Raw genomic sequence first — 13,702 nt, 5'->3', positions numbered from 1 at the left:
AGTGGGTGCAACCTCATGACTTGAAAGGGTTGCAACGATTTTTGGGCTTTGCCAACTTTTATAGGAAATTTATTAAGGGCTTTTGGCAGGTGGTAAAGCCTCTAACGGACCTCACTCTCAAGGGAGCTGATGTAAAAAATTGGTCTGTAGCTGCAAAAAACTCTTTCATGACATTAAAAAAGTGCTTTTCTTCAGCCCCTGTATTGGTACAACCCGACCCGTCAAGACTTTTTGTCGTGGAGGTTGACGCCTCGGAAGTGGGGGTGGGGGCAGTTTTGTCTCAGGGCCCTCCTACCCTTACTAACCTGAGGCCTTGCGCCTTCTTCTCTAAAAAATTTTCCTCTGCTGAGAGAAATTACGATGTTGGCAATAGAGAGTTGTTGGCGGTAAAGTTGGCTTTTGAAGAACGGAGGCATTTCCTGGAGAGGTCTGTTCATCCCATTACAGTCATCACTGATCACAAAAATTTGGCCTATATCGAGTCTGCCAAGAGATTGACCCCCAGACAGGCTCGGTGGGCACTTTTTTTTTCTCGTTTTCAGTTTACCATCACATTCCACCCGGGATCTAAAAACATCAAGGCTGATGCCTTATCCCGAAGCTTTGATTCGGTGTCCCCTCCAGAACCTCCCTCCTCCATTCTTCAGCCAGGAGTAGTGGTGGCCGAAATCTCATCTGAGTTACAGAGAGGGATTTTAGAGGCCCAGGCTCGGGCTCCTGGTGGTAAACCCCCGGGTAAATTGTTTGTACCGGAACGTTTCCGTCTCGGACTTATGCAGGAATTTCATGATTCTGTGTTGAGTGCTCATCCTGGGATTGCAGCTACCCGGGGGGCAATTGCGAGGGATTTCTGGTGGCCCTCTATGGTAACAGATATTAAAAAGTTTGTGACTGCATGTGGGGTGTGCGCTCGTTCTAAAAGTTCTCAGGTCCGGCCGGCCGGGGAATTGGTGCCTTTGCCAATTCCGGATAGACCATGGACACATTTGTCCATGGATTTTATCACAAATCTTCCCCCTTCCAGGGGCAACTCGGTGATATGGGTGGTGGTGGATAGGTTTTCAAAAGAAGCTCACTTTGTACCTCTCCCCGCGTTACCATCTGCTGAAACCCTGGCCCGCTTATTTATGCAGCATATAATTAGGTTACATGGAGTGCCTATGAATGTGGTGTCAGACAGAGGGGTACAGTTTGTAGCCAGGTTCTGGAGGGCTTTTTGCAAAAAGCTGGGGATTTCGTTGTCCTTCTCCTCTGCCTACCACCCAGAGTCTAATGGACAGACGGAGCGCACAAACCAATCGTTGGAGCAGATTCTGAGATGCTTGGCCTCTTGCAGGCAGGAGGACTGGTGTGAGGTATTGCCCATGGCAGAGTTTGCATTCAACGGTCGTGTGAGTCAGTCTACTGGGAAGTCTCCTTTTCAGGTCAACTATGGCTTTAACCCACATTTTGGAGAGTTTTCCCGTATGGATTCAGGTTGTCCTGGTGCTGAGGATGTGACACAACGTCTTCGAATTCTTTGGAGGGAGGTTCAGAGGAATATTTCCAAGGCCCAGGAAAACTATAAGCGGTTTGCTGACAGGAGGAGGGGGCCAGGTCCAGCATTTGCAGTAGGGGAGAAGGTGTGGCTATCCACCCGCAATATCAAGCTTAAGATACCTTCTATAAAGCTGGGCCCCAAGTTTATTGGTCCATACAAAGTTGTGGAGGTTGTTAACCCAGTAGCCTACCGACTGCAGCTGCCCACCTCCTTTAAAATTTCTAGTGTCTTCCACAGGTCCCTGTTAAAGACTGTGGGGACGGTGAGAGAGGATCCCTCATCAAATGCTCCGCCAGTGCTGGTAGAGGGGCAGCTGGAGTATGAAGTAGGGCGCATTGTTGACTCCCGGTGGGTGCGCCGGAGACTCCAGTATCTGATACACTGGAAGGGGTACTCTCTGGAGGATCGGTCATGGGTTCCGGCCAGTTCGGTGCATGCCGATCGTCTGGTGCGGGCTTTCCACGCCAGATACCCAGACAAGCCTGGGGGTCCAGTGGCCCCCCATTAAGAGGGGGGTACTGTCATGGCTTGAACAGGGTTCTTGCCCTGCAATCACAGGGTTAAGTGTTTGTGGCCTCTTTCTGGATCTGGGAGGGGTATTTATACTCACTCTTTACCAGGGTTCTCTGTCAGCTATACTGTTGTTCTGGTGTGTCTGACCCCTGGTGTGCGTGTATTCTGCGTTGCTTGTTTGATTCCCGTGTATGACCCGGCCTGTTCCCTCACTCTGTACTCCGTCTCTCGCTTTGGTACTACTGTCTTCTCCGGTTTTGACCTCCTGGCTTGGCTATCGTTACTCCGTTACAGTTTGTCCCTATTGTACCGTCTATTGCCCGTTCTGGTTTTCTGACCTATTGCTACGTCCTGACTATCCTTTCTGTCTAAACCCCGTGGTACTGTATTGCTATCTGGTGCTTTGACCCTGGCTTCGTCTGGTTTCTGTCTCTGTCTATGCCCTTTGGTAACACTGCCCTGTAGTTAACTTTCTAGGAGTTTCCCTGCAGCTCCTAGATCTGTGGAGCTTAGGCCACGCCCCCAGCAGTCATGTGCTTCAGGTCCTGATACTCTGAAGCACGCATCGTCACCGCTGCTGCCCTGCTCCACAGGTATCTGTGAGTACTGTCTTTGTACTCAGGACACCCGCACTGGCACAGTGAGCAAGTGCAGTGCGGTGTTCCTGACATGTATATATATATATATATATATATATATATATATGTATATACTGTATATGTATTCTATGTGTCCACTGTATATCTATTCTTTCCATGCTTTATTAAACATGTCAGTGTGATTTTACTGTATCGCGCACTGAATTGCCGGCTTTTGTTAAAGGACATCGGCGCGTATTTCTTGCAAGTCACATGTCTGGTCCGTGTGTAATCCATATTTTTCTCGCCCCCATAAACTTGCATTGGCGTATTTTTGGAGGAATATGCTGACAATCGCAGCTTGCTGCGATTTTCTCAGCCTGTAAAATACGGCTGAGAAATATACGGCTGATGGGAGCTGCCCCATAGAGAAACATTGGTCCGAGTGCAATGCGTTGCATTTGCACCTCTCACTCGTCCGTATTTCTCTCTAGTGTGATGCCGGCCTAAGCCCCCCATGCACATTAGACTAATATTAGCTGAATTCAATGGGTTCAGCTGAAATTCAAATACGTATGGGCGCCCCACATATTTGATTGTCGGGGTAGTCAAAAGTCTAGCATGTCTGATTTCGGACCGATGATCCTTTTGTTTACCCTGAGCTAAGCCACCATAATACATGTGTGGCAGCTGCTCTCTCATAGAGAACTTTGGAGTAAGCACTACTGTGTATGGGAGAGATGGCTGAGGCATCCATCTAATGTGTTTGGATGGGGTGTTAAGGTCAATATGAAGTCCAATTCCATTACAATAACACCAATACTGATTTACTGTCCACCCTTTATGTGCATATAAAGCCATCAGCTCGTTTTGTATTTTACTGGTCAAACCTCTTTTTCCCATTCCTGAAATAAGAGGTACAATAGGTGTTTGGCAACTACCATTAATCCTTTTTTGCTCTCAGGCTGAGCATGTAAAAGGCAAGGTTCCAAAACAGTGGAAACCATTGTAACTTGGGTGCTTTCCGCTATCGCTAATAAAGGGGAAACCTAAGCGGGGAACCCCTATACAGTGGGGCAAAAAAGTATTTAGTCAGTCAGCAATAGTGCAAGTTCCACCACTTAAAAAGATGAGAGGCGTCTGTAATTTACATCATAGGTAGACCTCAACTATGGGAGACAAACTGAGAAAAAAAAATCCAGAAAATCACATGTCTGTTTTTTTTTCATTTTATTTGCATATTATGGTGGAAAATAAGTATTTGGTCAGAAACAAAATTTCATCTCAATACTTTGTGATATATCCTTTGTTGGCAATGACAGAGGTCAAACGTTTTCTGTAAGTCTTCACAAGGTTGCCACACACTGTTGTTGGTATGTTGGCCCATTCCTCCATGCAGATCTCCTCTAGAGCAGTGATGTTTTTGGCTTTTCGCTTGGCAACACGGACTTTCAACTCCCTCCAAAGGTTTTCTATAGGGTTGAGATCTGGAGACTGGCTAGGCCACTCCAGGACCTTGAAATGCTTCTTACGAAGCCACTCCTTCGTTGCCCTGGTGGTATGCTTTGGATCAGTCATGTTGAAAGACCCAGCCACGTTTCATCTTCAATGCCCTTGCTGATGGAAGGAGGTTTGCACTCAAAATCTCACGATACATGGCCCCATTCATTCTTTCATGTACCCGGATCAGTCGTCCTGGCCCCTTTGCAGAGAAACAGCCCCAAAGCATGATGTTTCCACCACCATGCTTTACAGTAGGTATGGTGTTTGATGGATGCAACTCAGTATTCTTTTTCCTCCAAACATGACAAGTTGTGTTTCTACCAAACAGTTCCAGTTTGGTTTCATCAGACCATAGGACATTCTCCCAAAACTCCTCTGGATCATCCAAATGCTCTCTAGCAAACTTCAGACGGGCCCGGACATGTACAGGCTTAAGCAGTGGGACACGTCTGGCACTGCAGGATCTGAGTCCATGGTGGCGTAGTGTGTTACTTATGGTAGGCCTTGTTACATTGGTCCCAGCTCTCTGCAGTTCATTCACTAGGTCCCCCCGCGTGGTTCTGGGATTTTTGCTCACCGTTCTTGTGATCATTCTGACCTCACGGGGTGGGATTTTGCGTGGAGCACCAGATCGAGGGAGATTATCAGTGGTCTTGTATGTCTTCCATTTTCTAATTATTGCTCCCACAGTTGATTTCTTCACTCCAAGCTGGTTGGCTATTGCAGATTCAGTCTTCCCAGCCTGGTGCAGGGCTACAATTTTGTTTCTGGTGTCCTTTGACAGCTCTTTGGTCTTCACCATAGTGGAGTTTGAAGTCAGACTGTTTGAGGGTGTGCACAGGTGTTTTTTTTATACTGATAACAAGTTTAAACAGGTGCCATTACTACAGGTAATGAGTGGAGGAAAGAGGAGACTCTTAAAGAAGAAGTTACAGGTCTGTGAGAGCCAGAAATCTTGATTGCTTGTTTCTGACCAAATACTTATTTTCCACCATAATATGCAAATAAAATGAAAAAAAAACAGACAATGTGATTTTCTGGATTTTTTTTATCTCAGTTTGTCTCCCATAGTTGAGGTCTACCTATGATGTAAATTACAGACGCCTCTCATCTTTTTAAGTGGTGGAACTTGCACTATTGCTGACTGACTACATACTTTTTTGCCCCACTGTATGTAATACGGAGACAACCCCCAAACTTTGAATGCAATAGTTTTCAAATCATTATAATAGGTGAAAATCTGCATTCACCTTTATGCTGTTTTAATATAAATTGCACATTATAAATCATAACTCCTCAGTTCTCATACATTACATGCAACAGATGTTTAGTTTTTCAGCTTTAGATTCCATGTCTGATCTCTTCCAACATTATCCGTGTTGTCTTCAATAAGCTTCAACTTTGATATAATAAAATTTTGGAAAAACGCATGGTGCCAGGATGTGATTTTCTATCCAGTAACAATTTACTGAGATGTTTCTGTAAACTTGTCCATATATGCTCGGCAGGTGGTAAATTTGCCCAAGGTCACATCAATATGGGCTCTCATCAACCAGATGATGAAATATTATATACCGGGACAGTCTACTGCTTAGGAAGGTATGGCAGAGTAGTTTTACATTCTAACCCCTCAACAATCCTATGCGTGGTTGCTTATTCTTCCAATAAGAGACCCTGTATACCCTGTATAGACCCTTCAAGGGCTGAGTGTTGATTTAAGTTTCTCCAACTCTTTCATGGGTTAATGATAATCACTGAGCAGAGCATATGGATTCTCAGAGGCTACCCTCAGGAATGAAGGTTGTTAAAGTAAATCTGTTGAAAGAGATGAAATGTAATACTGTATAAACCAGGTATAGAGGAATGTAGAAGTGATAGAGGGAAAACTGTTGCCCAAATTAAGGTGTATGGTTTGTTTTCTGAGTCAGTTAAGTGTCTGTTGACACTATGCCTATTATTGTTGGCCATGCACATGTCCTCCTCATAGAAGTTTAGAAAACATGGGCTATCTTTGCCATTATTATTATTATTATTATTATTATTATTATTTATTATTATAGCACCATTTTTTCCATGGCGCTTTACATGGGAGGAGGGGTATCTCTATATATAAAAGTGAATGTATGTATGCATGTGTGTGTATCACCAACCAATAACGAAGCATCTTTCATTTCAACAGAGCAGTTTAAAAGAAGCTGATTGGTTGCTATGAGCAACAGTTTTCCTTGCAACCAATCACTAAGCAAAGAAGCTGAGCTGTGATTGGTAGTTTTCTCACTCCACGACAACACCTCAGCAGACACTGCCATGGTGGGAGAAATCTAGCATCCCCGGGAACATAAGCTCCCAGCCTTTGTCTGCCCCCAGAAAGGAGCAGAGAGCGCAGGACCGAAATGAATCCCCCCCTCCCTGCCCATATACCCACCACACATCCTCCATCCCATAGGCACATCCATCCAGCGCTTTGGTTTTGACCTCAGCCCTCTCTTAAAGGGATTCCCGTTATGGAAGTTAGGATGTGGGATATTAGGGGTAGTAGTCCGGTGGCTCTGGCTGATAGGATGATGTGGCATATTAGGGGTAGTAGTCCGATGGCTCTTGCTAACATGATGAAGTGGGATATTAGGGGTAGTAGTCCGGTGGCTCTGGCTGACGGGATGATGTGGGATATTAGGGGTAGTAGTCCGGTGGCTCTGGCTGACGGGATGATGAGGGATATTATAGTGAATGTGGCTATGCGGAGTGGGAGGGGCTATACACTCAGCATTCTATATATATATATATATATATATATAATCATTACAATTTGTTATAACTAAGCGTAGTTAGTTACTATGCCAGGGCAGCGCCAGGCTCTTCAGCTAATACATAATAAATACAAGTACAGTAATCTTAAACAATACAAGTCACGACTGGTACAGGATGAGAGAGGACCCTGCTCGCGAGGGCTCACAATCTACATCAGAGAGTATGTTCGTACACACAGGTAAAGCAATGGTTTATAGCAGTGGCGTAACTGCAAAGTTATGGACCCCGGTGCGAACTTTCAAATGGGCCCCCACATGCCAAAATACACGCACATCTCCACTCCATACACCTCATACACACGCGGCTCCACTCCGCACACCTCGTACATGCGTAGCTCAACACACCATGTACACACGCGCCTCAGCTCCGTACACCTCGTACACGCGCGGCTCCGCTCCGTACACCTCATACACACGTGGCTCAGCTCCGTACACCTCATACACACGCGGCTCAGCTTCGTACACATACGGCTTCTCTCTGTCCACCTCATACACATGCGACTCCGCTCCGTACACTTTGTACGCACACGGCTCCGCTCCGTGCACTTCGTACGCATGTGTCTTTTCTCTGTTCACCTCGTACACACACGGCTCCGCTTCGTACACCTCGTAGACATGCAGCTCCGCTCCATACACTTCTAACACACATGGCTCTGCTCACCTTGTACACACACGGCTGCTCTCCATACACTTTGTACACACATGGCTCCGCTCCGTACACCTTGTACACACACAGCTCTGCTACATCCACCCCATAAACCCCTCCTGATCCCACACATAAACTTACCCTCATCCAGCACGATGACAACCAGTACAGCAGAGTCCTGCACACACTGAGCCTCCTGATCATGTGACCCCTGACTCCTCCCCTTCTGTGACCTCATCATAGGTCCTGTGCGCACAGAGCAGCCATCGCATCAGGCCAATTGCAGCCTGGCAGCCAATCAAAGAAGCATGGAGCTGCACAGCCAATGAGCAGCTGCAGCTCTGCAATTGGGCCCCCAAGGACTCCGGACCCCGTCGCAGCTGCGGTAGTCCCACCCCTAGCACTCCTTTTTCTGTCCAGGTGTTGCAAATCTACAAGTGCCAGGATATTGCGTCATGATGGTAGCTGCAGAGCCACAGGTTGGAGACCACTGGTGTTGACTAAAAGGATTCTGGAAAAAACCTTGGAAAACCATGTACACTGTTCATAGCTTAGCCATACTTCAATAGGTTTCCTGGAATGTTCTTGCTCACAGAAAAAGGGGAGACATCATTGTTGTCAGAAGAGATGGTGCATTTCTTGGGTGGCACAGAAACCTTTAGTAATCTCATAGAAAATAAATCTCCCCCAATGTTCTCTTTGCCATTATCCTAAGTCCTAACATACAGAGGCCCATTCAGGGAGAAGAAGTAGCCTTTATATTGGATGAGAACACAAAAGTGCCCTAAATATAAATACGGAGGACCGTGACAACAGAAGAGACCTAAGCAAAGAATTAGTCCTGCAATAAATTTCCACATAAAATATAAATTTTATTGAAATATATGTTACAAATTCTCTTGAGGAAGGAGATGTGTGGTGACCCTGAGGCTCAGTCGCCACAGAGGTACTGCACCTTCTCCTAAGGTGTAGTGCCCCACCGCCTAGGTAAGTTGGGAACTCCTTTCCACACTCCAACACCTGCACCCACACACAGGATAGTTCAGCACTGACCACATTGCGGCTTCATGCTTAGAGGGTAGCAGAGCACCTTTCGTGGGTCCTTGCTTCGTAACACGAGATGTGCTGGGAGGTGGGTGGAGTTAGATATGAAAGAGTGGGAAGGTTTAGAATTACAGATCAGTCTGGAGGTCAGTCAGTCAGGAGAGTCTGAGGACTGATCCCTGGAGGAAGGGATGGAGGAAGGAGTGCTGCAGCTGCCTCAGTGACCTGAGCCAGCTGGCATGGGAAAGGAACAGAAGGAGAAAGACGTAGAACTGCAACCTAAGCTTCCAAAAGAGAGAGAAGGAACAGCGCGGAACGAAGGAGTAGGAGAACAGAGAGGAGTTGTGGGTTGGAAGAGGAACCCTGCCTATAGGTTCTCAGCGTAAGGCCGGGGCCCGGTCCCCGAGGTTGTATGGACACTTATGGTTCTGCAGCAGACACCGGTGGAGTAGTTGGCTGTAAATGCACTACTCCCATCTAAGACTTGGGACACAACAGCAACCGAATAGAGAGCCAGGACTCGGAGAGGAGTCCCCGATAGAGGCTACAGCTGTCTGTCATACAAGTAGAGTTGTTAGGAACATCTGACAGGAGGAACTTCAGAGTACCACGATACTGGAGCTCTCACACTAAAGGCGCAATAGAGAAGTCGTTCAGGAAAGGTACATGTTGGCGGAGTGTTGGAGAGAAGAAGCCTAACTTGCCCGGGAGGTTGATTGAGTCTCTGCCCTGGAGGACACAGCATGGAAGCGGGCACCAGTCAGTTAAAGCAGGATCATCTGCTGAGGTTCCCCTATACCCATGATTAAAGTGTGCCACTATAGTTGTAATCAAGGGCTAGGGGTCCATTCAGATGTTTTGCCCTCCCCCTGAGCTGAAACCCTAGCTACACCTCTGGATAGAGGGTAACTTGCTTTTGGAACTAACATTTTAAAGGTATTATTCACTAGTATGATATTGAGGACCTTTGTTTAGTTTAAGTCAATAATATTATATTATTAAAATAGATTAAAAATACATAAATAAAGATTATTATTATTATTAGATTGATGGGGGTCTAACACCCAGCACTCCAACAGACAGGCTGTTTCCAATTTTGGCAACTGTATACAGTATAATTACAGATTCCCACTGTATTATCACATGTTAAATTACTGCCGGAATTAATACAAGTTGATCATTGGGTGTGCCATGTATTGGACCGCCATCAGTCTATTATTGAAATATTGATGACTTATCCTAAGTTATCAATCTTATAGTACTGGGAAACCTCTTTGAACTTTGGATGAAAGAAATTAGTTTAGTCAAGTTACCTTTTACTAAAGTAATTTATACAGAATATATTGCCATCCTGCCAGAATGTAATGTCATGGATTTTAGTCTAGTTTGGGGTTCAGAATAAGTAAAAGTGCTTGATGGATGAAATGAGTTGTAACAAGTTTTGGGTCTGTAATAGGCAGTCACTTGTATGATGTCAATCAGATGTGTGATCTTTAAGATACCCTACCCACCAAGGATCATTTATAACGCTTGTGTCTTACATGGTTCAGGGGCCTTTGGGCCTCCCAGGCATCAGGGTTAGGGCTATGCCCCTATGCTCAATGGCAGAAGTTTATAGAAAAGTCTTTTGAAGGTCCTGGTTTTCTGACAAGACGGTCAATCAATATAATATGAGAGCACACAGGTAACATAGAGCCATTAATGCACGTGTAGTTAATTAGTGATTTAATAATAGTGATAAACAAGGAGGGCGCGTAGATCAAACAAGAGAGACTGACACACAGATTACAAAGAAGAATGGAAGAAGAAACTACAATGTAGATATATAGGCTCATCACACAGACAAGGCTAACAGGCTAAAGGTCCATTTACACTGCGCCATTATCAAGAAAGATAATCTTGCAGTCTAAAGAGGCTGCCAATCACCCATCAAACAAGCATAACGCTCGTTAGTCGAGTGAAATGATATATGAGGCAGCACAAAAGATGCGGTAATCGATCATCATACTTTTTTTATTGTTTTCTCAACTCACTTTTAACGGTACAGACTGGAACACATATATACGTATTGAAACATACTGCTATACACTTCAATACGTCTCGCATCGAGAATAATAGAGAAAAAATATATATAGGTCTTTCATATTTTTTGGGGGGACCAAAAAAGTGGTCATCTACATTTATTTATATGCAATACAGTGTAAACCTGAGAAAGCATAGTCAAAAAAACATTGCTTTGACTACAACTTTAGTGTATGGATACACTGCAACATACGTCTGAGTACAGTTTTTTTTTTAATTCCACCCCAGAATGCACTGTATAATTGTGAATCTAGCCTAAGCTGCATGCAGGGCAACACACAGGGAAGGCCAAAGAGAAAATCACCACAAATACAGAGAAAGTTCTTTACAAATGACCAACCTTCTCAATGGCAAAACAACTGGTTGAAAATTTTTCTAAGCCAAGATCGAAGACACAGAGAAGGTAGAAAATTTTTTTGCGAAAAATACATACTTGCCAACTTTTGAGACTAGGCCATGTCTTTTTCATCCCACGTTGATGTGCGCCTGGACGTCAGGGCACCTTCATCAGACAAGGCAACCATGAGTCACGCACAATAAATATACATATACTTCTTTCAGCAAGGTTTTTGTGAAGTTTCACTGGCACCAATGAGATTTACCAATTCCTCTATAAGTCCAGGAAGTCTTCCCTTTTTCTGAGAGATTCCCAGATGTCCCAGGAGAGTTGCCAGGTTTAGAGTAATGTATCCTTATTTTTTCTCAGGGTTCATCACTTGTTCATATTATGAACTGCCAGGGTTCCATTGGCAGTGCCAAAGGCCTTGGCAGTACCAAAGTATGGATGTGATTTCATAAAAAGAAGACGCCATACCTCAGATCCTAGCTCTGTACTAAGAAGCTGAGTGATCTCTGTGCACTGTCATCCAGGCTTTGAGCCAATGTTCATGAGCCCTTCTCGAAAAATAAAGGACTGTACCCAATGGTTAAGCCAATGTTCATGAGCCCTTCTCGAAAAATAAAAGACTGTACCCATTGAGGGACCTACTGCACTAATGAAATAAAGATGGGTCTAAGTAGGGGAACATGTCTATAGATAACCACATTTTTAGATTATTTATTAATGAAAATCTCCTCCAGGTCCTCTGTGGGTAGTGCTCTGCACCAGCCCTTGCTACATTTCATGATAATAAGAAGATAAGAATTTTTAGATGCCTATGTCCAAATTCGAACAGGGTGTACAGGACTTGAAAAACATGGCCATTTTCCCCAAAAAGAGCATTATTCCTTCCCACAGGTTGTGTGTGGTTTTTGCAGTTCAGGTCCAGTTATTTCAATAGAGTTGAGCTGCAATACTAAACAAGGCTCATAGAGAAATGTGGGGCTGTTTTTGTAGGAAAAGCCTTAATAATAACAGCAGATCATTTGATTATTATTATTATTATCATCATTATTATATCAAATGACCTGTTTAATAAAAAAAAAAAGCCTAGTGGAATATAAGGGCTAAAAATGTAAAGTTTTTGATATTTAATATAATAAATTTAAAAGGCATTAATAACTGGTCTGATAGCTCATTATATAAAACAGACAAGATAATTCTTCCACACACATTTACTGTATGGAGAGGAGGTCCCACTGCTCCAGCGTGAAAAGGTTTGTCAATGAAAATTTTATCACCTATCCTATCCCTGGGATCCGCACCGATCAGCAGAAGGGGGCACTTTCACCCCTGTTAACATAGAATCAGTGCACATGAATGACCGCCATTCAATTCAATCCCTTTTGGGCTGCAAAACGCTTTAATCGGTTAATTCAGTCAGTACCATGGAAAATGAATGGAGCAGCGGTAGCGAGCGGGTTCCACCTGTCTTGACCACCAACAATCTATAAAGTTATTACCTGTCCTTTGGATAGATGACATTGTATCTTCAATGGACAACCCCTTTAAGGCTTTGCGTGGAAGGCCATAATCACACCAAAAGCCGCTATTGCTGAACATTATGACAAACTGATACTTTTTTTGTAAAAGAAAATGCCCTCATTCATTCTAACACCGGGTTGTGGCCAAACATGAACAAAATAAGAAAACGTCAAATCTGTGACTCACCCAAAAATAATCGTGTAATCTTGAAGAAATGCACTTAGAAATGTCTCACCACCTGAAACTTAGGCCCCGATTTATTAAGACTGGCGATTTTCATGCTCGTCTTGATGGGGGTTTGTGGTGGAGTCAAACACTCCTGATTCATTAAATGTCACTTCATGAATCATGAGCACCTGACAAGTGGTGTGCACCTTTGCGCACCTTGCCACAAATCTTACTCCAGTCAGAGGCTGGACTAAGATTTCTGGATTTAGGAACGCCACAGCACATCATGGATTAGATGAGCTGTGACGTCGTGCCTCCGTCCTGCCCCAGCTCTGCCCATTTTGGTAGAGCTGGGAAGAAATTAGCGTAAAAATTCCAATGGTCTCAAAATGTTGCAAATTTTTATGCCTGTTTTCTGGCATAAAAGCTTTGATGAATTGTGGCCATAGTTCTTACCTCACTATATGAATTGTGCACCCCAAGGAGCAATTTGTAGCCCTGAGACACAATGTATATTCAGGGACTCAAACATCAAAAATATCAGGTGAAAGCATATTCACATTGTGAATCCATATCATATGGCTCCATTACATGGCTGAGATAATGGATAGCACAGTGGCCTCAGAAGCAAATTCATCTAAATGGAGTTTGCATGTTCTTCCTGTGTTTAAAAAGGTTTTCTCTTGTTACTCTTTGTACCTTTCAAAAACTTATGCTTGGCTGTATATAATATTTGGCCTGAAATATGGGAAATTAAATAAAATAATTTAGATGGTGAATTTCAGTATGCCTAAGAGCAACCACTATTGCCACGTGGTAATATGGTGGTACACTACAGATATAATGAGTAATAAATAATGCACATCCCATTAATTTCTCTCATGAATAACCTTACTAAAAGTGCTCTACAAATAGTACAGTGCACTAAGTAACTTTATGTTTCTACACTAAACTATG

This window comes from Dendrobates tinctorius, unplaced genomic scaffold (assembly GCF_039654945.1).
Source record: "Dendrobates tinctorius isolate UK_male_01 unplaced genomic scaffold, ASM3965494v1 ptg000032l, whole genome shotgun sequence".
Taxonomy (NCBI): Eukaryota; Metazoa; Chordata; class Amphibia; order Anura; family Dendrobatidae; genus Dendrobates; species Dendrobates tinctorius.
Note: the sequence above shows the minus strand (reverse complement) of the source record.